Genomic DNA, 27,918 nt, shown 5'->3' with positions numbered 1-27,918 from the left:
CTCAGCCCGGGGTGGGCACGGAGCCGTTTGGGGTTGGGATTCGCTAGGAACTGGGTCAGCGGGGCGGGCCGGGGAGAAGGGCTGCGGGCACCAGGGGAGGCAGCGCGGCCTCAGCCCCGTGAGGGGCGGCCCCGTCCCTCAGCCCCCCCTGAGGGAAGGCTGGGGGGGGGGGGGCGGGTGGAGGCGGGAAGCCCCTCAGCGCCATCGCCCCCCGAGGTACTAGCCCTGATTGACAGCTCCAACCCCTCCCTCCCTGCGTTCCCATTGGGCGACGCGCACGCCACTCACGGGGGGCCGAAGGAGGGAGGTGAGGGGGCGGGGCCAGCGGGCGAGGGGGCGGGGCTTTGGGGGGGGGCGAGGCAGCGGCGGCTCGGCCCGCGCAGGGGCTCGCGCGGCGGCGGTTGCGGCGGCGCCAGGTGGGTGCGGGGCCGCCCCCCCCCCCCCGGCCGTTACCGCCTGACGGGCGTTGGGGGGGCCCTGGTCCCGTCCCCGTCCCGGCGGGGGGGTGGCTTCGGTCCGAGCCCCCCAAATCCGAGGGGGGTGGGGGGCTCCTCTGCCCCCGGGGGTCCTCAGAGTCCTGGGGGATAACCATCGGGAGCCCTCGGCTAGTCAGAAGTTCTAAAAAGCGCTTTTTTTATTTTTATTTTTTTCCCCCTTCTCTACTCGCGCAGATGAATTCCCGTGAGGTGTTTGCCCCAAGTGCCGGCGAGGAGAAGCTCGGAGGAGCGGCTGCAGGAGCGTGAGGACCGCGGTTTGTCGCTGCTGAGTGCCTGGCGCTGGCTAAAAAAAGGTTAGGAAATGTTTTTCCTTCTCGTTTCCAACACAGTGTGCTAATTCCTGTGGGTGTCTAACAGCGTTGGTACCGATTTTCATTCTCTCCAACAATCCGTGAAGTGGGGCCGGTGCCCGAGTGATGGGTATTGAGAGCAGTTGCGAGTTCCCTGACAGAAAATACTTCACAAATGGTTTAGTTCTTGCGCCCTGTTCGTGCAGGGACAGAGGAAAGCTGTCTTGGTGCGGTTCTTTGTGCTGCTTTTGTAAGCTGGGGGGAGCAAGAGGGGAAGTCTTCCTATTAGAAAAAGATGGGAGCAAATTGTGAAAGCAGCCAGGAACTTCCAGAGACTTTAAATTGAGGAGGAGGACATTGTTTTGCTTCGCGTGTCACGCCAGTCTGGCCTTTTTTATTTTATTTTTCAAGGTTTACGTGGGGAATCAAAAAGTATTATGTTTATATGAGGCAGACTATTGTTTTGACTCTGCCTGGTACAGTGTTTTCCGTAGTAGTGAATAGTGTGTGCTTGAAGAAGGGAATGAAGTAACGGAATAACGTTACAGTTCTTATTCTCCAGCATGCTCACCCATGCTGCGATTTGTAGTTCGGATGCAGAGATGTGCAGTTTCTGATATATGGAGATCAACATAACATAGAATAACTATATAGACTAGTACCCGAGTTGTTAACATGTAAATATAAAGTTACAAGTTACAGTGCTTGCAAACTTCAGGATTCAAAGGATTGAACCCTATATTTGAGCTGTGGAACTGAGCTTTTTTAGGTTACGTTCAGTTATAGCTTACTTCTGTATTTAAGTTCCCATTAGAAAGAAATACTCGTGTATATATGGAAGGACCCATCTACACTGTGATGAAGGCAATAAGTCATTTCTGCTCTGTGAATGTAGCTTTCAGCTGGTCCTGAAGGAAGGATATTCTGTGTGCAGCTTTTCAGTTCGACACCAGGACCAGACCGTGTGCTCCTTAAGCAATGTGGAAGCTAGATTTATTTCCAGCAGAATTCCGGGGACAAGTTGTGCAAAGCAAGCTCTTCTTACTGCTTGCTGAAGGGCTTTTTTGGTGTTTTTATGGCTAGTGGAAATATGAATGTAGTTATTAAGCAGTGAATGGAGAGGTTTTGTTGTACATGAAGTAATAATTGAACCAGTCCTTTTTCTTCTCCTTTTCCACAGCTATTTTCTGCAAATAAAGAACAAATAGAAAACACTTTTTAAACAGATACGGAAACAATAGTCTTGATTATACTCAATAGTTACTGAAATTACGTGGTCTTTGCTAATTTTTCGATTTGCCCATGGAAGTAGTAAAATGACTTTATGTGTCGGAAATAGAATTGCTTGTCCTTTAAAAAAGCATGCTTTCATATCAGGAGTGAGGTATTGAGGCTGCGTGTTTGGTTTATATGGTTCAACACATCCTACTCTCAATAGCAGCATGGACCTTCTTTGTTTTTCGGTATATGCTCTGTCTGTACACCGTACCTCATTTTCGGAGCACTGATACAAACTTCTTGCAGAATGGTTGCTCTGTGTTGTGTGACTGCTTTAGCTCAGGCATATACAGATGAGAAGGTGCACACCGCGTATTTATATGAAATGAGAAGTGTCTGTGGGCATTATTCCTCTTTGAAGGAAAGTGGAAGAAAGTCATCGTGTGATAGATGACAGAAACTGTGAACTAATAGTACTTTTATAAAGCGACTAGCAGGACAGGATTTCTAACAAGCAAACCAGAGCAGATATTTCAGAGAAGAATTCCAGAAAAGCTAATGGTAGTTAAGTCATTTAATATGTTATCTGGATGCTGTGTAGCTCTACTGCCTTTGAAAGTCTTCATTTCTTGATTAAACTTCCTGCATGGACCCTTCAGTCTTGGTGTAAATTGAAGTGAATGGAATAGGAACGAGAGAAATGATCGTCTTGTAAAAAGATAAACATATGCAGTTAGATCTTTGTTCTTTCAAGCCTTCGTTTAGTACCACCTTCCAAATCTCTCGTGACTGCTTATAGTGAGGAATGAGCAAGAAATTTGTTTCAGTTAGGGCTGTTCTTGCAGACCTGTCTCTAGTTGCTGGTGGGAGTTTAGTTTGCATGGTGTGGTCTTGGAACTGAACCCAAATCTGAAATAGATTGGATAACACAGCACTGTTTGTCTTTTTTTTTTTTTTTTCCATTCAAAGTTCTATTTGTATCTCACATAATAGCTATGTGGCATCAGTTAAAAGTTTTGGACTTCATGGACTTCATTGCTAAGACTTGGTTTACAATATTGACGGGGAGACGTCTTCATCTGGCTCATGTCTTAGTTCTCTAGTTTTGAAGCTGTCCAGTGTATGGAGATGTTGAGAGGACCACACTGCAGCTAGGTGCCTTCCAGCCTTATCTGCAGCTGCACCCTGCATTCAGAAGCTTCCTTCTGCAAGGGGTGCCAGGGGTCACAGGTAGCAACTGCTCGAAAGTAACAACGTAGTCTCTTAAAAGAGCAGAAATGGAAAGAGGGAGAGGGTATTAATTTCTCCTCCATATGGAAGTCTCATAAACAGAATTTGTCATGTAGGAAAATCAGTGGCTTAGCTAAGAATCAAATAAAGGCACCTTGAACCTCAGCTCTGTAGCAGAACTGCTACACCGCACATTTTCTCCTGAGAACCTAGCCTGTGTTTAGAGATAATGATGAAAATAACGTGAAGTTACACCAGGTTTATTTGCTCAGCTTTAACCTGTGAGTGCTTTCCTTCACACTTACTTTAGATCCAGCTGTTCAGAAGCCAGCCTGTTGTAAAAGCTATTGAAATGTTGCATTGGAGCGTTTTTTTAACTGGAGAGGCAGTATGTTTTTTTCATCCTTCTCTTAGAAACTCGAGTCACTGAAATATTTTTAGCTGCTAGATAGATGTCATTTCTCTTTCCTCTGCCAAAAGGGGAACAAAACATTTGGGAAGAAATGAAGAAATTTGTGTGTAGAAACAGCTGAAGATTAAAATGGAAGTTTTTGTGGTTACTTAAGCAGTGAAATAGGAGCTTGTCTTGCTAGATTTCTTTATTTTTTTCAGGTGACAGTGCCGGAGAAGTTTTGTTGAAGGCTTGTTAGTATGATAAGCATGTACTAGATGTGTTGTTCTTTTGAAAACAAATCTAGTTTTAGGGGTTTTAGTGTTAGGGGTTTACAGGGACTCTTAAACACTCGGCACATCAGTTTTCCGATTAAATTATCTGCAATTATACAGATGGTGTTTTCTGTGCCCATAGTCAATTGTTGTATTTATTTTATTTTTTTTTAAGCAGAATTTTAATTACTCCTCTTCAAGATTTTGGAGCACCTTCCTACCTGTTGATTACAAAAGTCATCAATTTGTTCTCTTAGGGTTTTGATAGCCAAACATGTCCATAGGGGTCAAGATGGGGGGCAATGGGTGTTTGTATTAAGTGTGGAACATCTTCATGCTAAATTTGTTTTATTGAGTTGTTGTTACTCATGCCTCTTGAGAAGGTATGCTTTAACTCTGAGTTAACTACCTCATGTATTTTAAAGGATATATTTGAAAAGCAGAAAAGCTGAGTGTTACTCAGGTTGAACTTGATTAATGCTTGTGTTGGTTTTGACTGATTTGTGTTTAAAACAAAAAAGGAGCGAAATGTTTTCCCATCACTTGCATGCTAACAAATGTGTTATATTTAAAGTGTGTTGTTTTTTTTTTCTAATCATTCATAGTTTCGAATCTCCTTGCAAGAGTGTTTTTGTTGTTGTTGTTGGAAGTACTGGAAAGAGCTGGCACAAGGACTGTTGAGTGCTGAGTTACAGAATTGGCTAGGAATTAGTGAACGCAGTAACATAAATAAATGTCTTGGACATGGCCAGCATACAAATATTTTGGCCTTAGTTTTTGAATTAATCTTGCATTCTGTAGATAGTTAGGTTTTACAATCATTTTCAGAATATGATGCAGCCTTTAAAATGCTGGTAAATGACATAATGTATGTATAGATATCAATGGTAATTTGAATCTGTCCTGAGTTCATGTTTTACACTCATCAAAATTGATACAAATAGGAGTAATCTATGCTAAGGCCAACTTCCATTAATCTGTCAGAAACAGCATTTTAGGCTGACTCCAACTCATTTTTTTTCTTGTCCTGGAAAACAAACAAACTGGTTTTCAAATGTGGTGCACAGCCTGACTTTTCTTTCTAGTTCCAAAAATGAAGATGCTATTTCACTGTTGCTTTGGCACAACCTTTTATTGCACATCCCTGTTATTGAGGTTATCCCGATGTAGAAACTATATAATAAGTAGTTGTGGTAAAACTCTATCAAATGTTGTTTATTTACACAGCAGTATGCACAGATAAATTCATGTTGATGAAGATATTTATCCCCATGAAGTTCAAACGAGACAAGTTTTCTTGGAGGCATATGCAGTAGTTGTTTCTTCCCATGCTGTTGCAAAAGCATATTTAAAGCTTGTTTGACTGTTGTAACTAGTGTTAATATACTTTTGGGGTGCTTTTTGGGTGTCTGAATATGCATTTGGTTTAGAGTTTTATGTGTATTATGGTGATTTTTCAAGTTCTCTGTAAGCCTTATGTTGCTTGCTTATAGAACTTTAAAATCAGGAAGGAAAGTTTATGGTGTAAGTAGTGAAAATGCTGTTTAATGCATGAGCTATATTAAATTGAGAGATAAAACATACCTTCAAGTTTGTAGCAAGTGTTTCTAGTGATTGTAATTCTTCAGAGATTTGAAATTTTATGTAAGCCTGTTATATTTTCTGTTAGGTGAAGAATGCTGAAAACTTTTCTGCTGTCATCCAGCCTTTTATATCTTTTTTTTTTCTTCGACTTTTTTTCTTGAAAGTTGTTCCTCTGTTCTTTCTAAGGCATTGTCCAGCTTTCAGGTTCTTGTCTATGAGCACACGTAGCTGTATTCTATATATCCTAATGCTGCTTGCTGAACTGTTGCGTATTAAAACAGGGTGCTACTTGGACCGGGGCTGTGCTGGGAAGGTGCAGGGGCTTCTGCATCTTGTTGGCTTGAGGTGGTCTGTTTGGGTGATCATGCTTCAGAGGGTGCTGCATGTACTCTTCCTGTTGGGTTTGCCCGGGCAGAAGTCCTAATCTTTTTGGGGCACGTTTCTTGATACCTAACACAGTACTGTCCTGCTGTTAATGTGTTAGAGGTGGTTCATGGGAATGCTTTTGTCTGCTTGCTGGGAATTGGGGTAATGCTGTTTTCTTGGAGCGCTTTAGCTTCTTTCTTCTGCTCCTACCTTTCTATGTGCTGCTTTAGCTTCCTGTCCTTTGGGTTGCTGGGTAATTAATTGGCTGTTAACATCCAGTAGTATTATGGATTAAACTGTCATGTTTTCTTCATGGTTTGTGAAGCATGTTTAATGATCTTATTGTGCTGGTAGATTATGAAGGCAGAGGTCACTGATGACATAAGTATGCCCCCAGTGGATATCTAACATGACAGGTAGGATGTAATAATGTTGTGGAGGCCGCAGAGGACTTGCGTTTCAGAGGCTGTTTACGAGATAGCATGTGCAGCATGTGTGATGATAGGAGAGCTTGAAAGTCATACGTTTCTGAGCTGGGATGTGTTAGAAATTTCTCTTTGACATTGGCAGTGTTAGTGGCGTGCTTGTCTTCAGCAGCAGTCCCTGCGTTGTGGTTGCCTGGCCTCGGCGGTGGAACTGGGTGTTGTGGTGTGATTGTACTTGACAGGAGTCCTGCTCTAGGCACTGGCTGTACAGGATGTACTTGGCCAACGGAAGAAAATACGGTTTTCTTAAACACTCTCATTCCTACTGTCTTTCATGTGCTGTATACAAAGAGAAGGTCGTATTTATTTAAAGGCCTAGTATAGGTAGTCAAGTTATTTTCTGTATGTCATGGCAAACTGAAGAGCAGTGAAGACTGCCAAGCTTGTATAATCTCATGAAAATCTTTTGTGCGAGTCTAGTTGCTTATGCAAAGAGGACAACGTTAATTAAGGCTGTGTGTAAAGGACATTGAGCAGAAGTTGGGAATTTCTGGGCTCTGCCATGTTTGTAGGTGGAGAACGTCACATAAGCAGTGGCCATCAGGACTTTCTTCCATTGACTGGTTAGGAGGTTGCCTGTCACTTGCTGTAGTGGGGCTGTTAGTAGGGGATGGGCTTCAAGATGAATCCGTGGGTGAAATTAATTCTGGTGTTGCTGATGGTAACGGCCTGCGTGAGTCTGAGTACCCCCTCGTGAGTGTCTGTAGTTTAATGCCTGCAGTCATAGGTGCTGTATGCAGCCATTGCTCACTCTTCCTTCTCCAGTAGCTTTTTCTTGCAGCCCAGAGCTTCTGTTCCTGTTGCAACGCCTTCTTTCAAGGTCAGAAAAGGCTAAACCTTCTTTTCTGTCTTGTGCTTCTTATGTCCTGTAAGGTGAGGACAGTTTGGATTGCTGTTGTGCAGCTGAGCAGAGAGGCCTGGTTAAGCAAGTGGGCAGTATATAACCTTTGTATCCATAACTCCCTTAATTTAAAAAAGTAAACAGGAAGCTTGGTAAAGGTATGAACAGATTAGTTTCTGTAATCTGTGACTTGGAAAATTGTATGGTATCTTGACATGTACTTTCCTCATAGCTGGAGACTTCAGTTCTTTAGCTGTTGTATCCCAGGGTTCTTGTGGAAATTCATAGTGGCAACTACTGCTAGTAACAAGTAAGGGCTGGAGGATTTGTATATTTGATTGGTGATGGATGTAGAATATCAAAATGTTAACAATATTCCAGCAAATGTTGGAATTGGTCTCTCGTTTTTTGTTTTAAAAACCTGTAGTGGAAAAAGTCACTATTTCATGGTGCCAAGCAAAACTGTTCATTTACCATGAACCTGATGTTTTCCTAGCAGAGCAGTAGGCAGTGGTGGAGACTAGTGTGGTACAAGAGGAGGTCTGGAAGCTTGTTTTCTTCTGCAGCTTCAAACAGATTGTTTTCTTCAATCTGTTTGGAAACAGATTGAAAAGTTCTTCTGCATCATTACATGCGAATGAGGAGTTGGAACTTCTGAATTAAAACAGGAGCTTTAGTGAAAATTTGGCTTCTTAGTTTTTTTTTCTTCTAGCAGTTTGAGCTTACTGTTGAGCTTCCTAGCAAATGCTGAAATTCTCTGGAACTCCTAGCAGCATGGGTTTATTGCAGAATGATTTCCTGGGAAAGTACTGCCTTTCATTTAAAGGTTGGCTGCTGCTCTGAATGCTTGAACAGATGCAAACGTGGAGGAGATAACACCACTTCAAATGAAGCCTACACTTGATTGTTTTAACTTCTGTGCCGAATTTGAAGGCACTCGTGTATTACTTTGTTTGCACACAGCTTGAATACTGAAATCCCTTCCAGTCAACGTGTGCCAGTTTAAGGGCTGGCATGGGGCTGCAATTAATCCTAACTTATATTTTAACAGGTTTTCTTGCTACAAATGTATCAAGTGGTTTAGCATCGGTTCCAGGTTATCCAGCTTTGTTGTAGGAGTAGAGTATTTGCCAGGCTGTGCTGGCCAAAGAGACCTGGAGGTATGCGGAAAGCCTCCTGCTTTCTGTCCACCCTTCTTTTTACAGAAAGCAGCAGGGACTAGCATTTCTCTTAGCAGCTTCATTTTGTTCTTGATGGTAGGGATCCTGTTGTCTTCAGCTCAGCCAGCTTGTTTCTCTTGAAGCTCTTCATTCTGCAGATCCTAAAGGTCTTGCACATCCCCGTTGCAGCATTGCATCATATTTATAGCGAGCTGGTGTGTGGCAAGCATGAAATACCAAAATGCTGAAGAGAGGAGGTACAAATGCCTTCAAGAGGAGAGTCTGAGAATGCACTAGGGTATAGCTGTCCAGCCCTGAGCAGAAATGTAGCTATTACAGTCTTTGCCTCTGTCATCAAACGCTGCTCATGCTCTTGTAGAAAATCTGTCTTGAAAATTAAATCATTCTGTGATTTGGGCTGGGCAACTCCACACAAGTGCGTAGATCAGATTAGGGGAATACTGGGTTACATCTCAAGCTACTAATGCTGTGAACACAGACCCTCGTGCCTCGCCGCTGAATTTCTCTGCCGGATTTGCCCTGCTAACGACAGGAAAAACTTCCATGTTGGCAGACGAATAAGCAGTTGGGTATTTTTATCTTCAGGATTTTTATTAGGCTGAAATAGCTGCATCCGAAATACTACTGGAAGATCGTTGGAATTCTGACGTTTTTTCTAGAATATTTGCCATTCAGCTGTATGCTGCACTTCAAACTCCTGGAGAAGGTACACATTTTGCAATAGCGTTGTTCTGATTGCCATCCTAATAACTCTGATGGTCTTCAAAAGCTCCTGGGGCTTCTGCTTGCTGTTGTGTAGAAGGTGGTATTTCTCAGGGTTGCGTGTAGCTGTGCGGTTGAACTGCTGTCTGCCTGGCTGGCAGCTGGGACCAGGTCAGCAGCCTTCAGGAATCTCTGTACCTTACAGAGCGATGGCAAGGTCCTGTACAAGGGGATTTACAACTCTATTTGCAAAAGCTGCTGGGAAATATTAATTAAAATTCCGTGACTGGAGAGAGTTTCAAACTTCATGTGTCCTAGAAGATGCTTCAGAAAGATTTTCTTACATTGCCTAGTGAATTGGTTCAGTTACCGTTTATGTGAGCGATTTACTTCTAGAGCATTAATGAAGGATGAAGTAAAATACTGTAGCAGCTTGAAATGTTGTCTTAATATCATGGTTTTCTGGAATGCCCAGAAGTGTCTCTCTGAAGTACCTGGTTCAAGTTGCACACTTGTGTTACCTTTGCTGTCTCTCAATTAGAAACTGTTTCAGCAGCAGTGGAGAAAATGCTTCTGAAGGGCAGATAGTGAGGTGGTATTGGTTTTTATTTTATTTTTCCTTCTGTGGTAGCAGCAGCTGAAAACCCCAAATACAATCATTTCCTCTCCCTGCCCTACATCGTAAGATAAAGCCGTTACCACTGGGTTGTGTGGTACTTCCTCATCTGGATTTTCTGTTCCGCTTCCTCATGCTGTAGATTCACTCCTATGCGTTTCTTCTGAATTCTTCTTTTACTTCCCTCTCAGACTTTCTTTTATACCCTACTATTCCCTGCAGGGAAGAAATGTGTTGTGGTAAACTTCTGCTTTATGCCATTTCTGGTAAAAACCCACAACCCACAGATGCTTTTTTTAAAGAGTGAAATGCTTGGAGATGTGTTTAAAAAACAAACAAAGAATCACACACAAGAAACACCAAACGAACAAGAAAGTCCTCCCTCCCCTGCTGCAGTCATCCCAAAAGAAACTTAAGATGGGGGAATGTAGATGCAAGACTTCAAATGCCTTGCCAAACGTAAGCCCTTCTTTCCTCTGCCGAGTGAACTGCCTACTATCACATTTCTTCCAACCACAGAATGTTGTTTTTGGCAGGAACATCAGAAGGAGTATTCTCTCTTTTAAACAGTTGTTGTTTGGAAAACAAGCATATGTCTGGCATCATCATGGGTTTCTAAAAGAGGAAAAAGCGACTCTATTTTCAAAATGTAGTAAAACCGTGTTCTCAGCAGAATCGAATGTTAAATGGTTTTTGCAAGCTTAAGCGTAATGGCGCGTCATTACAGCTGCCTGTCGGGGTTGGAGCAGGGAGCACAGTTAGACCTTAAGCTGCTGAGTGTTAATCACAGCCTGGCAGCAGTTCTCCTCAGCCCAGTTACTGGGCTCCAGAGAAGCACAGAGTCAGCCTTTTACAAAAAGTCAATTCTTGTAATTTGTCAAAGCTAAAACTTAATGTTGAAGTTCGGATACAAACAAAGAAGCTGTCGATTTACAAATGTAATTAAGAAGCTACCTTAAAAACATATGGCTGTAAATTTGTAGTTTGGGCGTCCCTGTGCTCCCTTGTCTTGGCTAGATCTATGGCTCTTAAAGCCTTTAAATATGAAGCATCAGAAAAATACATTGAAGTAAGCTTTGTGTGCCGAAGGGGTGACAGTCTAAACAATGAACAGCTTTGATTTGTTGGTCAAAGATAACTTTATTCTGTTTTGCAGGTGAATAAATACAGCGTGTAGCAGTCCCAGATATCCAAAGAAGTTAGCTCACATTCATTAAATGTCAGGGGTAGGATAAGAATGGAGAAACAATGTTTAAGTACGGGGAAGCACTGGGGAGATTTAACTGTGAGGGTAGGAAATGGGGGTGTTGAACCTGCAGGAAGAAAAGCAGTGAAATTAATTGAGACTTATTGAAAGTGATTATATTCGCTTTATGATGTTCAACCTCCTGATATTTTAGAACAGAGATATATGTAGAAAACCTTGACACTAAAACTTGATTGAAATGCAGACCTTGAAGGACAAGTTATCTTTTGTTAGAAACGCGTTTTTGAGTCTTCTAAATCCACTTTGAACAAAGCATTAATAAATGTTGTTGTAGGAAAGATAAGACTGTAGAAATAATTAAATTCTATTGTGGGTTAATTAGTTTGCATGATACTACTAGTGTTCTATAAAATACAACTTTGTACACTTGCTGAAGTGAGCAAAAAGGCAACGAAGCGTTGAACTTCTTCCCTTGTTCAAAGCACGCAGATCTTACCAATCTAAATCTAATTTTACAGGGTGTTGAAAGGAGAATAAACTTAGCCAAAGTGGGAAGCTGGAGTGTTATTTTCTGTATGCTTGAAACAACTTTTGGTGATTTTTGAAAAGGAAAAAATGTGACTAATTGAACAGCTGGTTCACAAGGATGAAGTAGTTGCAGGTATCCTATCCCCCCCCCCCCCCCCCCCCCCCCCAAAAAATGTGTTAGTTAACCATTTTGTGTAAGATTGGGAATAACAGCAGTTTTCTCCAGGAACAGTTACTGATACCATAGAGGGTTAGGAGAAAGTGAAGATCTCTCCCTTATTAATGCGCAGTCTTTGCCAAAGAGACTTTTTGTAGCCAAGAAGAGCCTTCATATATCAATCAACTGCGCTAGTAATAGTTTTCACCCACTCTTGATCTATTTTTAATAGCTTTTGTTCCTAATGGACAAATAAATTGTGCTAGAGCTGTTTGTGCTTGGGGCTGATAGCATATCATCACTTCCAGCCATTAAATCAGTCTCATCTTGTGCAGGAGGAGGCAGCCAAGTTGCAAAGGGGCATGAAATCCAAAAGCATGCCTTTTGTGTGGTCTTGCATGCTTCTGTTTGAATTCTGCCTAATCCCTTTTATTTGGCTTCTTATGTCTTCAGAAGTGCATCTGGTACGAGATTCCAGTGGTGGATCATGGGTGGTGGGCATTTTATTCAATTTTTGTTTTTTGTTTTATGCTTTAGGGGAGGACATCACGAGTTCTGTAGCAGCAAGATATGGTATCTAGAAAGTTGTCTTGATCCAAGTTGTGAAGTCTTAAACCTCAGTCTCTTGGGGAGCCCAGCAGGGTGAGGGTTGCTCTGGGTTCTGGTGGTGGTTGCTCTGGCTGTTGGGAAGGCTCCCCCCCCTCCACAGCTGCCTACTTAGTTCTGGTTTCTTTATTTTGGGCTTGTTTTGAAGGACTTAAACGTGGGGCTGTTGGCTGTCCTAACAGTAGCTTGTCTACTTTAAAGTGGCGAGATGTCCTTTTAAAGTAGTAGTCCTGGTGCAGACCTTTTAGGTACTTACATGTGAACCTGATAATACCCTACTCCTAGACAGAAGCCTTTCTGGAGGACAGGGCAGCTCTGTGCTGTTGCAATTCTTCAAAGTGAGCTGGGTGGAAGGTTTTGCTGCCTTTGGTTTTCTCCCATGCGTGCCAGCAGCGTGGCTAAATCTCTTTGTGGAAGTTGTCTTTAGGTCAAAAGACACGAGGAGTAAAGTTGGCTGGCTAGTAAAGCACAGGTAGAAGCCACATGTAGAGGCCAATCTTACATTTCCGTTAGTATAGATGTCCCAAACATATAAAGATAACAAAGTTAGCACTGACTATTTAGTACCTGCAGTTCTGCCAGCTTGGCTGGGGTCTTCCCTGTGTGACACTTTCTTTTTAAGTGGGATTCCTATGGAAAATCTGTAACAAAACATCTAGAATAAAAAAGCCAGTATGCATCTATACTGATGAAAAAAAAAATTGTCCCGTGAGATCAGGGGACACTTTGTTTCTGCAAAAGATAATTAAGGAAAGGATTCTGTACCTTCTGGGATGACCTGCTTTGGTTCCTGGTACTTGGTGCAGAGTTTGCCAGAAACTTTGTAACTTGTGATAACAGGAGTGGTCAGCTCAGGTGATGGTGGTGCTGATAGCACCACACCGAATTTTGCTCACAGACTTTACCTGTGAAGAGCTACGTGAGCATTTCACATCCAGATCACATGGTGGAAGAGCAAAGATCTGAGAAAGCATCGAGTTCTCAATCTGCTGTGCCTTTATGTGCTAGCTTCCCCAGATCCAGCATGCACGTGCCTGTGTTTGTGAGCAAAAGCTCAATGCACTTTAATACCAGCACTTCTCAAACTTTCAACTGACTCTCCCTTTTCTGTAGTAGTTTGTTCCTCTACTGCTCTTGCGCCAGCCCCAAGCAGCTGTTAAGCAGGAAGGGAAGGAGGAAGCCATGTGTGTCACAGCTGTGCTGCTCCGTCCCTGTCCTCCGGGATGTGGAGCTGCAGCCCCAGAGCACTGCATGTTCCTATGGGAAGACGTGGATTTGAAGCTGTGCCAGATTCCCTGCAGTCCTTTCCCTTTTTTCCCTTCCTGGAGCAGGCCGGGCAGTGTATCCAGAAGACTCGATAGCTTCCGTTTTCAAGCATGAGCTGCACGCCTGCTTCAGACCTGTCTGCTGCCGCCTGGGCAGGCATGTGGTTCCCTTCCTTTCCCATCTATGCCTCCGCTCCTGTCTGCTGAGTGGTAGAGAGTAGCTTTTGCTCTTTGCCTGAACAAATTAATGTGGATTTCCGGAAGGTCACTGCCTTGCAGCAAGCAGTTGTCACTTCAAACTTAATTTTTTTTCCGAAAGTCAAGGTATTTCGCATCTTACATGTTGTCTTCACAAGTTAAATGCAGCTGTACAATCTATATTATCATTTTCCAAAGCTTCGGTAGAGGAAGGCAGTGGGATCATTGAAAACATCACTGGAATGGCTGTTTTTACGATTTTTATGGAAGACTGAAGGGAGGACATAGGCAAGAGACTGAGTGAGAATAGTGTAGCATACCTGCAGTTACATTAATATGAACTGCTAAGGGAGATCTAGAGTATACATACACATACAGTATCGTACATGCTAAGAAATTCAGGTGTTCTTTTGGAATATTAGATTTGGTGATCAGATCTGGTGTTTCTCATTGTTTCAAACTGTCTTCATGGAAATTGTAAGATGCTGCATTTGGAGCATCTGTTTGCTTCTCCCAAGCAGACGTGCCCTCCAAATAGAAAATACTGACCGTATCTATGAAAATAATACCGAAACAATCTGAACAGTAAAACTTACTGGACTGATGAAACAGGGAACAGGCCAACTTAATCTCCTGGTTGGTTGGTGTTGAGGCTTATGGTAAAGCAGTAGACAGCCTAGATGGGTTAAATGATTAGGATAATGAAGTTCATGAACTGCTTTTCCTTCCTTAAACATTGTAAAGCAGAAGTGGTTTTAAATTTCCTTTTCTTTAAAAGACTTTAATTAAAACCATAAAAATCTAGTAACAGCAGACATGATGGTTTTAAGCTACTTAAACTTTTTTTTTTCCAAAAGAAGTGGGCTCTATCTCAAGTGCTTCTCTGTGATTTGTTCGATCTTCCTGAACTGCTGTCTACATTGAATGAGACTAAGGAGGTCATAGATCTGTGCAGAAATGCTCGAGTAACTTGCCTGTAAGTAGAAATATTAATAGTAAAAAAGGACCAAAACAAACAAAAATGGTGCCTCTGGCCTTCTAAAAAAAAGAAAGGTTTAAAAAAAAAACACACACAAAACCCCTTGAGAAATTGGGATGAGCTTGAACCATGTAGTTAATAGTAAGGTATGGTAATCTTTCAAGGGTAGCTCCCTAGCTGTGGTGTAAAAGGGAATAATTAAATTATTCCCCTTATTTTAATTTAAAACTTCATCTGTTAAAAATGCTGTCATTATTCTTTCTCCCTTCTCATCCTCATTTTTTACACAGTAATTCCCTTAATTGAACCTCATAGGTCACTGTGTCACTAACCATTTAATTCCATTGAGTTACAACTTTATAAATGGTGGTTCTTCAGTGATTTGCAAGTATGATACCTAAGTCTGTTTAAAACCAAATCAAAACACTTTTTGAAACTTAGGTGGGTTTCATTTTTTCAAATTTCTCTTCACAGATGTTTTCCAGTATGTTCTACTGACATTGGTTCTAAATAATGTAAATAATTACTATAGTTGTAGAATGAGAGTTTGAAGAGGTTACTTTGTTCATGAAGAGTTTTCAAGCACCTGCAGACTGTAGAATTTCCCTTTTTTTTTTTTTTTGAAAGCATGCTGACTTTTCTGATTTTTTCAGTGGTATACCTATTTTAATGATAAATGCACGTATAAAGTATGTGTAGATACTTCAGCCAATGAATAGTTTTTGTGTTTACATCCTAATGTTTTTAAAGGAGTTATAAGAACTGTATGGGAACGGGAATAAAGCAAAATGATTACCATGGTGTCTTTTGATGGTAAGTTTTATATCAAGATATGCTGGATTACTGTGCTCTAAAATAAAAAGCTACAGGCTGTTCTGTGGTGCCTTTTGAGTGTTTGGTGTGTTGTCAGGCAACTAGAATTTTATTTTGGATACAAAATTAATTAATCCAATGCAGTCAATGCTTTTTTTCTTAAAGCAACTCTTGTCTATATATTGGATTTTTATGTGGCATGTATCTAGCCCTTAAATCTTTGTATAATTGAAGGAAAAAAAAATGAAGATAGCCTGATGTTCGTCTCGTACCTTTTGAGTTTCAGAAATATTTTATTTTCCTTTTTGTAAATGTAAGTCATTTCTCTTAAATATTAGGATGGCATTTAATTTAGGAGAGAAGAGTCCAGCTTCTGCCTGGAGTCTCTTTCAGTTTATTCTGTAGGTCTGACCCCTCTGACTGAAAGCAGGGCACTGGACTAAAAAGTCGGTTTAGCTCATTCTGGCATTTGCTGTAATGTAGTCTTCTTTCATTCCTTGTTCCTGAATAAAAATGAAGTGTTTGGAGTAGTTGGGAGTTGTTGAGCAGATAGAATAGGTGTTAGTTGCTGTTTAGATGTTCTTATGCTGCTTGGGGATGTAATTAGCTATCAGAAGTTTCTATATATCTTCTAAAAGTAAATCTCAGTTTTCACCTAGACGTAGGTTGCTAGATGCTATGCCATGAATGAAACAGAGGAAGGGAATGCACAGCAGACAGCCCAGTGCTTGCTTCAAACCTGAGCAGAGTCGCTGATGCTACAGCAGCCCACTGTTGTAAGTCATTTTCATTAGCATATAAAATGAGTAAATGAAGAATCTGGGAAATTACTCGTCACTGATTATTGCAGTTTAGTTGCACTATAAAGACTTTGTGTATATATATAGATGTGTGTACACTTATTTTTATAGCTATCTATAGGTATATCTATAGATATCTAAAACCATGATAAGTGGTGAGAACTAAACTGCAGTGATACATATATCTCATGCATACCAAAGTATGTACATATGAGAGAAGACTGTTGATAAGCGATGGGAGATCAGTTTACAGATAGACAGGCTTCTTATCTCTGCCAGGTGTTCAAATAAAGGATGTGTCCTCTGAGAACAGCATCACAGTGAAGGGGAAATATTTCCATGAGCCACAGGTCTATGCCACAAAGCAGCTTTTCTGCTAGGGTGAGGGGTGTGCCTCCTGTTCTCTGATCATTGTTGAACTGCAGTGCTTTTCTTTTCCATTTCTTTTACACTTCAGAACTGTAGGGAGTTAGCTGTGGAGTGATGCGAGTGGTTACTTTAAGCTAAATCCAGAAGTGGAAATGTCTTGTTCCTGCAAGGGGTGTGCCAGGGAGAGCAGCTGCTTTCCTGATCTGGCCTGTGAGCATCTGCATAGCTCTGATTCCACAGAACAAAGCTGGCTGTCTTCTGTGGCAGCACTAGGATACCATTAAGGGCAGTCTTGCTGCTGCCTCCTTCCCTGTTGCGCTGCTTCATAGATCTGATATTTTCCCTTTTTTAAAAAAAATCACGTCAGTTCTGTTTGCCTCTTTTCTTCGGCATTCTGAAGCCTTCCAGACTTCATTTATCCCCTTTACCATATCCACTGCTCTTTTTTAGTGGAGCATTTAACTTGAAGGCTCGTATCTCCATCGTTCCCACCTAGCCTTGGGCTAATCTCTTTAATGATCCCACAGGTTTTCCTTTTCCCTGGGGTACTTAAATATACATAGCACCTGCCTGGATGTTCATGCTTTGCTGCAGTGTCTGCTAACCACAAGAAATGAGGTTGCTCCGGAAAGCAGAATTTAATGGATTGTTTTATTTTAAGAAGCATGTTCTTAAGTTTTAACTGACAGAACTATGCTATATAAAGCCCGTTGGGTGGGCAGGCAACAACTAAAAACGCAGAGCCTCTGTCCTCTGGGGAAGGTCCATTAGAAGCAGTAGTGTTACTGAAGTGGATCTCCAATGTGATGTAAAGCCAGCAGCACTCCTGAACAGAGTGCTAGGGGGGCATCTCAGGGCACTGGGGCTGGAGCTAGGAGGGAGCTCCTTCCCTTTCTGTAGAGGTATGTACTGCACGTCTCTGGAGAAGAGTGCTGTGAAAAGGAGCAGACTAATAAGATGGAAGAGTGCCGTGAGGTTAGGATTGTTACTGATGAAGGTCTAGAGACAGTAAATGCTGCCAGGAAGCACTTTTAGGTATTTGACATCATCTTGACATCCCAGCTTTTTTTTTTTTTTTCCTTCTCAGAGGTATTAGGCATATTTCTTTGACAGCGTTTGGTGAATCTTTTCAGATTGAAGATGAGAGAGTGAAATAGTTGCAAGTGCCTGTTGTGTTTGGTACTGGTCTAGTAAGAGGCCTAGAAGGCAGTCATATTTGTGGTGTAGCATTCTCTTTGGACTTGGCTTCGTTTGCAGCAGAGGATCAGTTCTGACTGCTAAGGAAGAGCATTGTCCTGGGCAACCCTCTTGTCACTGAGGTGCCAAGGAGGTGAGATCTGGGGGCTGCTCAGTGCTAGGATGCTTCTTACCTGCCCAGGATGTCTGACAAACCAGTGCTGATACTGGCTGCCCCATAGTCTTAGCAGGCTGTCCTCTGCAGGTGGTGCAGTCTCTGAAGATCAAGTGTTTAATGGCAGATAAATTCCACCAGGTGTTCACAATTTCATTAGCTTCTGGCTCAGACAGATCTCCTCTGTCAAATATCGTCAGGCAGGGAATATTTTTTTACCATATTCCAATGAGTGACAATGGATGGAAGTGACACTGGTTATTCCAGAACAGGTTGAATATTTTTGCTTTGTTACCTGCTTTAAAGACAAACTTCAAGAGCTTAAACTCGTTTGGAAGGAATTTGTCACAGCATCCAGTGCTCCCACTGCCACCAAGGCAGTTCTCAGAAAGATACAGAGAAAAAAGTTGTCCTTGGAGAGCTCAGAAGGCAGATCACTCTCCACAGTCCAATAACAGCGTATTCTTCAACTGAGTCTATCTCTGGATGTCTTTGTAGGTTCGGAATTCAGACTAGACAACAGCAAGTGAATTGTCAGTTAAAGGCCACTTGGCAAACACGAGCTGCTGTGTCTTCCTTTGTGCTGCACCTGTGATATGCCTGAGTTTGAGACTGGGATCTTTAGACCTAGTCTAAAGATAAGACACTTTCTAGTTATCTTTATCAATCTCAAGCAAACTGCTGAGGATGGACCCCCAGGAAACCCCCTGGTTTGGAGTAATTACTTTTTATGGCTCTTTTGCAGGAAAAAAAAAAAAACACAAACCATCCCACCGTGGAAGTACTTCAGATCAAATGGCACCTACTCACTTCTTGGTGTATGGTTCTGCTCTTCAAAGACCCCAGAAACTCTCTGGGTTTTCCAAATGACTGCTGTAGAGATTCAGTAGTTTGTAGGATTTTAGTCACATGCTTTTAAGATTGAATGCACGCAGGAAGCTACCAAGGCAAATCAGTACTGAAGATCTTAAATGCTTCCGTGGTGTAATAGGAAAGCAGCTGCTGTTTGAATTCAAACTCGAGCTATGGATGTCCATATGTGAAACCGTGTTTTAAAAACCTTCCCCCCATCCTACAAAGCAGACTTTAACATAAAATCCATGTTTTACCATTTTGATGATGACCCACTGTTTGGATACTTTTAATCCTCAATCTGTATAAAAGTTATGTCTTGCATTAAATCCTTTTTTTTTTTTTTGTGGATTTCTGAGGTAATCCCCTGTATGGCATATAGCTTGTTCTTTAAATTGCTTACATACTAGGAGTCGTGTTTAAAAAGTTTTAGAGCATTGGTTTTAAACAATATTCAGCTTTATATACATTTGTAATCAAAACTCAGTGTGTTACACAGTCTGTAACTCTAAAGTCTTATCCTGTCGAAATTGTTCAGTACTTTCTGTAACTTAGTGACAACAAATCAAATGGGGCACTTGGCAGAGGAGTTGCTGATATACTACGTAATGAGCATGATTTTTTTTTAAATGACTTTTGTTGGGGTTTCTTTCTTGAAGATTTTATGGAAAAGAAATAATCCATTCATAAGGGAGTGTGTACATTCAGTTGTGCCAGTAGATGGACATTGCTGGACTGTTAAGGGTGTACTGAGATGTCTTTTCCTTCATGTCACATTGCATGCATGTGCAATATATTTGTAATCATAGTTGTGTCTTAAGTATAGAAGATATAATGAGAAAGTCCAGTGTTTCTTCTCTTATTCCCCTCTTGTGTTCTCTGCCTTGGGCTGGGTTTTTAGTTTAATTTTTTAGTTTTTGTTAAATAAAAATCAGAAAAGTGCCCATTGACAAGACACAAAGCTTCTTGACACTGGTGATGTTGTGATATCTTTACTTAACCATGCAAAGGATTTATACTGACCCTTTGAATATATGTAAGGATAGTTAATCTCATTTCACCATGAAAAATGAACAAAATTCTCATCCTCACTGTTCATGTGGTAATTCTTGGCATCTTCCCCGTCCCTATGTAAGTTGTGCATATTGATGACCTGAGTGGAGAGTTTGTTCCTCTCGGGATGGATTCAGCGATCCTATTTATGCAGTGCAGCCCTGCAGACTTGCGTACATAACCGATGAAGTGGTGGGTTGCAGTGAGTAGCTACTGTGGGGAACCGGCACCTTTGTACGTACCTGTGCTGCCCAGGCTAATGTGACACGTGAATATGTCCTCAGCCATCCTGTTGGGCATGGTTACTAGAGGGTTTGAGTTCTTTATAAAGTTCCAGTCACTTTGTACTTAGCTAATGCTCCGTGACATCTGTTTTGTAGTATTTTTTTTCAGTCTGGCAATAACTGTTCTAAAGCAGATCTGCTATTTCTCGAACCAGAGGTATAACTGAATGCATCACTCTTGATTGAAATCACTTATGTTAATAGGATCCTGTCTGACATGATTTTAGTCAGGTTTGCAGAGCTGCATTTGGAAGGCACCTCTTCGCTGTGTAGAGCACACATCCTGGTGATAAGATAGAGACCTCTGGGTATGAATGAACTAATACATGTGAGCCTTTTATAACGTGTAGCTTCAGAGCAGTTCCTTCTGTAAGCATGTCAACACTTAAATGAGGACCAAGATCTTGGCCAACTGGAAGATGCTGGTAGCGAGCTAACTAGGGGGCAGCGCTGTCTGGAATACCTGTCCACTGCACCACCACTTACTGGAGTTGAAGTGGGGGCACCATGGTGTTAAAGCTCTGATGTTTTGAGGATGAAGGAAGCTTAGGGAGGGGTGGTGAATTATTCTCTTGGAGCTAGGATCTGTGATACTTCCATGGGAACGATGCCTAATTTTTGTAAGAGCTTCTCGTTACATTTTTAGGTGGTTTGTTTTAGTAAGTATGTGTTTAGTAATATTTAATCTAGGGCGAAGTATCTCGGTGGGACTTAAACCTGGTGTTTTTATTATGCTTTACTGTAGGCCATTATCTTCCATTTTCCTATCCCCGTAGTCTTTAAATGGGCACATCATGTTTTCTCTGTAGATACTTCCCATTAAAAACAGAGGCATTGATTATAAAATAACACAAGCAATTTTCTGACCTTTAAAAAATATAATTTGGCTCTAGCATGGTGTTATTGTTTATCTCAAAGTAGTTAAAAGTGTGTCTAGAAACTCATGCATGGTTTTTAATAGTTTAATGGATCAATGATCCAGTGCTTTTTTTAATGCTTATCTTTAGTTTGTAATTCTGATACTGAAAAACGAAGTTAAAATTGCTTTGGTTTTGTCTTTCTCTTTGCAGATAAAGCCACCTGAGTGTGCTACCAAGTTACGGAACAGCTGTCTTTTCAAACGTATAAACAGAAAGGATATTCTCTACTTACTTTTTTAAATGGTAAGTTGTTCAACTGAGCTCTTACTGAACGTTGTCATGCAGGAATGTATTACACAAGCTTTGGAACTGTGATAAGTCCTTAAGATGAAGACCAATGAGGAAGTCTGGAAACTGTCCAGAAGGTTTTTGAATCAAGACTGGAAAGGAGGCTTATTTCTCTCATGTCGAAAATATGCTGTATTAGGCCGAGAAACAAATGTCAAACACTGCTAGCCCAGGAGACTGGTATAATTTAAATGCTAATCTGGTTGTGTAGAAAACAGAAATACATTTGTTGTGTTTGTGGATATTAATGAAATATCAGATTTAAAATTTGCATCTGCTAATTACTTTTGCCCTGTATATTCCGTGCTTTGCTGATGTGTCGTCATAGGGATTTAACCCAAATCTGATGAAGTTATGTTTGACTGCTTGCCTCAAAAAGCATAGCACATAATAAATTACCTAAATTTATTGATATTAAACTAGCTTTCTGTGGAAAAACCCCTCCATCCCCAAACTATCTTGGCTGGGACGTACATATCCCACAGACTTCTAGATGGGGAATACCTCTTGTGTTGGTGAGAGAGTATAAAAACAGCTATGGAGCACTTTCTTCATCGTGTGATGCAAGATTGATGCATGCTGATTGGCAGAAGTCCTTCTTTAGCACCAAAGTTCAGGCAATTTTTTTAGCATAAGTAAAGCTAATTTTTTTTTAAGGGACTGCAGCTTGACCACTTCTGCAGTGGGAGGCAGAGAAACCTTTTAAGCAGGGGGATAACCTGGAAGAGAGGTTTAGTGTTCTTCTGTGGGGAAGGGAAGGTTGAAGATAGTATCAACTGCTTGTAGGAGAGACCACTTTCCTCCATACCTGCACCAAATTGTGCGAGCACAGGTCTTTCCTGTAGTTAGTCCTTACATATGGTCACTCCAGTAGCTGTCTTTAAGGCCCCCTAATCTCTCCAGTATCTGGCCCCCAGATTTAATCTCTCTAGGAGCTTGTTTTACACACTTCTACTGCGTATGGGATTAAAAAAGATGACACTGTCCCAATAACTTCCAATATTTTGGATTTTTTTTAACACTACAACCTTAGATTGTTGCAGCATTCACTTTGGATGTGTTTCAGGCTGCATGGAAGCACATTTGCTTGTTTTTGAGAGATTAAAGATTGGTTGTTAAAGGAATAGGAACCTAGGTTTAGGATTTTTTTCTACCTAAGTCATGTTTATTCATAAAACTTTATGAATTATTTTGAGATTTGCTGTTCATACTCAGTGTAGTATTAGAAAATACCTTGCGCAGATAAAGCGTGATTTTCATGTAGAGTTTAAATGAAATGGATCTACAGTTCAATAGTCTGGTGTTTAGTATAGCTGAATGGTATTTAAAGACGATGCTGAACACGCTTGAAAATAATCACCCTTTTAACAACAAAGAAATGTTTTTTAACAATTAAACATCACTTTGAAGGAAATAGTTTAAACAGAAAGGAACAGAAGAATACTAAAAGCTAATTATAGTAAACATAATAAATTCTAATTCTTTGTTGAACATTGATCGTTCATGCATCACAAATGTTCTAATAGAAGATACAGTTGGCAGCTCCTCCTGGTCAATAAATGACAAGCCTGTAGTCAAAGTAATGACTGATTCCTAAACAAATGTAGTTATTTTCAGCTTCCAAGGATTTCACTTTTAATTCATCATTTTTGAAAATGTCTTAATTGGCCTATTTTGCGTATATAGTAAGGTATTTTCATTTTTAAATCAAGTCATTCTTATTGTCACTTGGATTGTAATTGTGCCTTGTCTCTTCTTGCTTCTCTGGATTTTCTAGTGTGCTTAGGTAATATAAACACCCCTAACAGTTGTCAAGTTACTCAAAATGAAATACAACTGTTAAATGTTTGTCAAAGGTACTGATTCCTTAACATGCCATCCTCTGTAAGTAGTGCACACAGGCTTTTTTTTTTAAACTTCCATTGTAATGCTGCAATGGTACACTACAAAAGTGAGTCCCTTAGAGTTAAAGAGCGTGTAGCCAGGAAGGAAATATAAAATGTAGGGCTTGGAAAAAGGATTGTGGTGCTTACCAGCCTCAAATGTCAGTTCATTAGACCAGCTGAAGAACTCCTTTGTCATCACATACAAGTAATTCTAAGAAATAAGTGTTTATAGTTAGTATGGCAGATACAAATGTTTTGTATTCAATTAAATGTTTTTGAAGCCAGATGTTAAAATTTTGTATATGATTGCCGTGTGGATAAGACTGTTCCAGTCTTTAGAAATGCTTCTATCGTGAGAGCACATTAGATTTTTTTGTCAAGGTTAAACCAAATTTATTTGTGAAGACTTCTGTATCTACTCTTGGACTTCTCAATCACATAACCTGTGTTCTTCATGGCTGGTTAATTATAGAATGATTTAGTAACTTGTGTTCTTGATTTACAACGAAGTCTTAAGCAAAGCTACCTCCAGATCTTCATAAGACTACAGTTAGCATTTTCCCAGAAGGAATAAGCTTCTCAGAACAGGAGAGAATGAGGGTGAGGTAGGTTGTGCAGAGGAGAGGAATAGGCTTCTGGAGAGTAGGAGGAAGATTTTAGGCTACTCGGCCAGCAAAAAGCTGAAGGTCTCTAATAATGTAGCAGTATATGGAGGGAGAGGTAGGACCGTGTTTCCCAGATGGTGTCCTGTGGAGCAGGGAGGGGAAACAAAGCTGTTTGAGAGAGGACCAAGTATCCCAGAATCCTTGTATTCCAAGCGGTAAAGCCAAAATGAGGTGGAACTGTTTTTAGGTAGAAATGACCTAAAACATGAGAAGTCTGATCACAGATTCTGATGTTAATTAAGAGGTGCATGCGTTGTCCGTGAGCTTTGCTGTTTTCTGTCTGATTTTGATTTTAAGAGACTCAGTAGTTGGGCTTAACTCTTGTTGAAATTGGGTTAGAGTTCTATTCAGTGCTCATTTACTTGCTTTAGACCTGACTGATGCTTGGAGTTGAGGGACTTTATATTTTTAAACTGCAGCCTGTCAAAATGGATTTGATGGTAGTACACAAGGAATAATTTGCTAAAGCTGGCATCTGCGCAGTGAGAGTATGCCCGTACTTCTCAAGATAGTGGTTTGAACACATTCTGTATTATGACCGTATGTGGGCAGTTCAGTGCCACTTCTGTAGGGCAAATAAATGCAGTCATAGACCTCTTCTTTGAACTTCTTACGTGATTGGCATCATAGTGATTTCCCTTCTGAATTACACAGCTAGCGTTTAGGGATCTGCTTGAAGATGAGGTTTAAATCTTGGTTGTCTGTGCAGTGATTAACTGAATCAGTTTCTAAATTTAACTGATGCAGTTAAATTGCTTCTTGAACTGCGTGTAGATTAGTCTCTAGTGGCTCGATTTTTTTTTCCATACATGCAGCTTGTAGTCTCTGTAGATTGCATTGACTATTTAAAGAGCAGTTGAATAGCAACGTAAGTATTGATTGGTTCATTATGTAACTTGGTGGTGGGGGTGTGGAAGGTCCATGTGATCTTAAATTACTTAAATGACACTTTCTGAATCAAAAGGGTGTCAAAGCCTTTGTGCCTAGCTAGCATTAACTTACCAGTCCACAAAAACTCTGGTCTGCAATGTAGTTGCGCAAGTTCTGCTCGGTTTGGTGTGGTTCTCAAGCGGTCTTAGACTGGGTGCTGACAAGCATGACACTGCCTCATGGTGCCTCATCAGAGAGGTGGCAAGAGGAGTACTCATCTTGCTCAGTAGCCAGCTGCTTAGGGCTATCATCATAAAGTCCGCTCTTCTTGGATTGTGGGGTCTCACCGGCTCAGTGGGATTTAAACTAACAGTTGCATTTTCCAAGAGAATGTCGTATTCACCAGGCTAACAGCAACAGCAGCGCTGGGATGGAGACGTGCTTCTTAGCTTTTGAGGCTGTGAACTTGGGAATACATTGTTTGAAGGGAAGGAAGAGGACCTGGCTGCTGTCTGATGAGGGGGAACCTTGCATCTGACTTCTGCTCTTAGAACTGTTCACTTATCCTTCTTTTAAATAATATGTTTGGATAACAATGTAGCCTTGGGGGGAAAAGGCGGGAGTCTGCACAGAGGTTCGAAACATGGACAAGATGTTTTTAGATGAGAGCTCACTTTGGGGGAAGTGAGCAACGATGCATGATGATGTTGGGAACTGATGATGATTATCTCTGACCTGGTATAAAAAAAAAACAACCTTGTGTTGCATCGTCTTAGGGATTTTTTTTGTTTTTAAAAGGCATGCATTTTACTTAAGGGAAGACTTTCAGCACAAGTCTTGTGACAAGATATACCTTTGATCACTACGTAAAAGAAGAAGAGCCTTTGGGTATCTTTGCATCCACTGGAGACTTTCTGTCTAGGTCAGCTGAGAAAAGGAAAGCTGGGATGTATTGTATGTGTGGAGATTAAACATTCCTGAACTGAGATGAAAACTGTATGAAGCTCAGACAGTAACATTTCTATGTTCAACTTTATCTTTTTTCATAAAGCTTGGATTGCCATTCAAGTGCTAATGATTTGTTCAATGAAAAATTAACGTAGTATGAAATCTTAATGTATGTTTAAAAGGATTTAATTATTTTGTTTCACGGCTTGCAGTATTGAGCAATGAAGCCATACCTAATTTTCAGATGCTTTGAGATATTAAGGGTAGAACTTATTAGGCACTACAATGAATACAATTTTTTTTAAACCTTTTTCGTAAGGGTGGATAGAGGCAATCTGTAGTGTAGTGCCCAAGCAAAAATCTGTATCAGCTGATCAGCATAAAACAATCAGAAACTTAGTTTGGTGTTGCAATTTTAATGGAAATGACTAAATATCTTGAGTAAAATGGAGTAGTTAGCTATTGGAAGGGAAAAAGTTGTGAAGGACAACCTTCTAGTAAGCATGCTGTAGAGTTCTACTGTTACTTCAGGATGTGGTTGTTAAAGAGAAACAATGTCATAGACATTAAAACTGCAGAATTTTTGTTTTATTGTTTCACTTTAGTGTGTTTGGGTTCAAAATCTACTTACTGGTGTTAAGAATGGACATCTGATTCTAGGAGACCTCTTTTCTTCAAAACAGTTTCATGATAGATCAATATTAATAATATTTTTGTCCAATATGCAAAATATGTTGAGGCAAACTCACGGCAACTTTAGGACTAAACATTGTGGTGTGGGAGAGGGGAGAAGTAATCAAAATGTTATTGGAAACAGCCATTTAAGAGTAATTTCAATCTGCTTTTCACAAGAGCCTGCAGTGATTGTCAGGAGTCTAGATGGTTGCTCTTTCCTCTTTAACTTCAGAAATGAAATTAAAGCATGTTTTATCAATGCTTGTTGCAGTCATCTGCCTTTTCTTGTGAATAAAACAAGCTTGGAAAAGTTTTTTTTTTTTTTTTTACTGTGCAGCTTGTTAGGTATTTACAGAACTACCCTTAAATATCTGGTTGCAGCTACACAGCATTTTCATGTAGCTGCCTCAGCTATGTGTTAGAATGGTTTAAAAAAATCCATATTAATGTTTATAGTTTAAACAAACGATTTAACATTGATGCTAGTAGGAAGCATTAATTCGTACCTCACCTGTTAGATACGAGTGGCTCCAACTCCTGTTGGACCAGATGGCAGCTGCCGAAGGAGCAGTGAGACGTGGCATTGCCAAAAGTAAGGAGTGCAGAGCAGAGACCAAGCTAGTGAACTCTGCTGCCCAGGGGCTGTGGGGTGCATGAAGGACACAGTAGCCTTCTTTGCTGTGTTGGAAGCTGGAGTGCAGAGTAGGAAGGCAGTGGTCCTAGAAGGACCTGGAAGGAGAAGAGAGCCCTGTCAGTAGGGTTCCTATCAAGGAAGAAAAAGTTGGACTAGTGCTCTAAAATGTGGGCAAGGCGTCTTATTAGCTGTTAGTGTAAAAGTGATTGGATTTTCTTCAGGTGTTTGTTGGATTGTGATAGATGGAAGTTCTCTCAAAGTATGAAATATGAATGATGTAATCAGTTTAACATATATATACTACTCTAAGGTATTTGATGACAAAGTGATGGGAAACAAGTTATGTTAAGAAGTGTTGTGTTTGCTGTGACTTGGAGGAATTGAGGCTTTCTAGACTGGTATTTCAAAACACAGTGAGTAGGTTCCTCTGATTTTTTTTAATCGTTTATTGTAGATTCAACCCCACACATTTGAAAGTTTTTTTTCTTAAAAAAAAAAAAAAAGCCATCAGACTTGAGCAGGAGTGAAGAGCAACTGCTTTTCTCAAGATGTGATGCTGTCTTTCATCTGACTGGAGACATGCTGTTCCTGAAAAGAAGGCAGCAGTTTCTGCTGAGTTTCTACCCACCCTTCTCTTTCAGAGTACTGTCTGTTTATTGCGGGGGGGGGGAAGGACACACACTAAAAGAAAACTTAATGCCTTTTAAATTAATTTTGTCTTAAATTTTTACAGATACATGCTGTTTTTCTTGTAAATAAACAATTGAAACCAATATATACCACATTAACGTTTACCAAAAGCATCTTTCTATGAAAAAGATAGAAATGATGCAGGTATGAATTTCTCATTTAGCTAACAAGAGACATAGCATTTGTAATGTGTGCAGGAGAAAT

General features: G+C 40.7%; 1 protein-coding gene across 2 annotated transcripts in view; it reads left to right on the top strand.

The window, feature by feature from the left end:
- Nucleotides 1-332: 332 nt before the first annotated feature.
- WASF3 (WASP family member 3) overlaps nucleotides 333-27,918 on the top strand; it is a 66,087-nt gene continuing 38,501 nt past the window's right edge. For both annotated transcript variants that reach the window (XM_080577334.1, XM_080577333.1), the window contains exons 1-3: nucleotides 333-416; nucleotides 672-790; nucleotides 21,209-21,301. The gene's annotated coding sequence lies outside the window, so the exon portion shown is untranslated. The remainder of the gene's footprint in view (nucleotides 417-671; nucleotides 791-21,208; nucleotides 21,302-27,918) is intronic.

This window comes from Anser brachyrhynchus (genome assembly GCF_964034855.1).
Source record: "Anser brachyrhynchus genome assembly, chromosome: 1".
Lineage (NCBI taxonomy): Eukaryota > Metazoa > Chordata > Aves > Anseriformes > Anatidae > Anser > Anser brachyrhynchus.
Note: the sequence above shows the minus strand (reverse complement) of the source record. Positions and strands in the feature narration are given on the sequence as shown.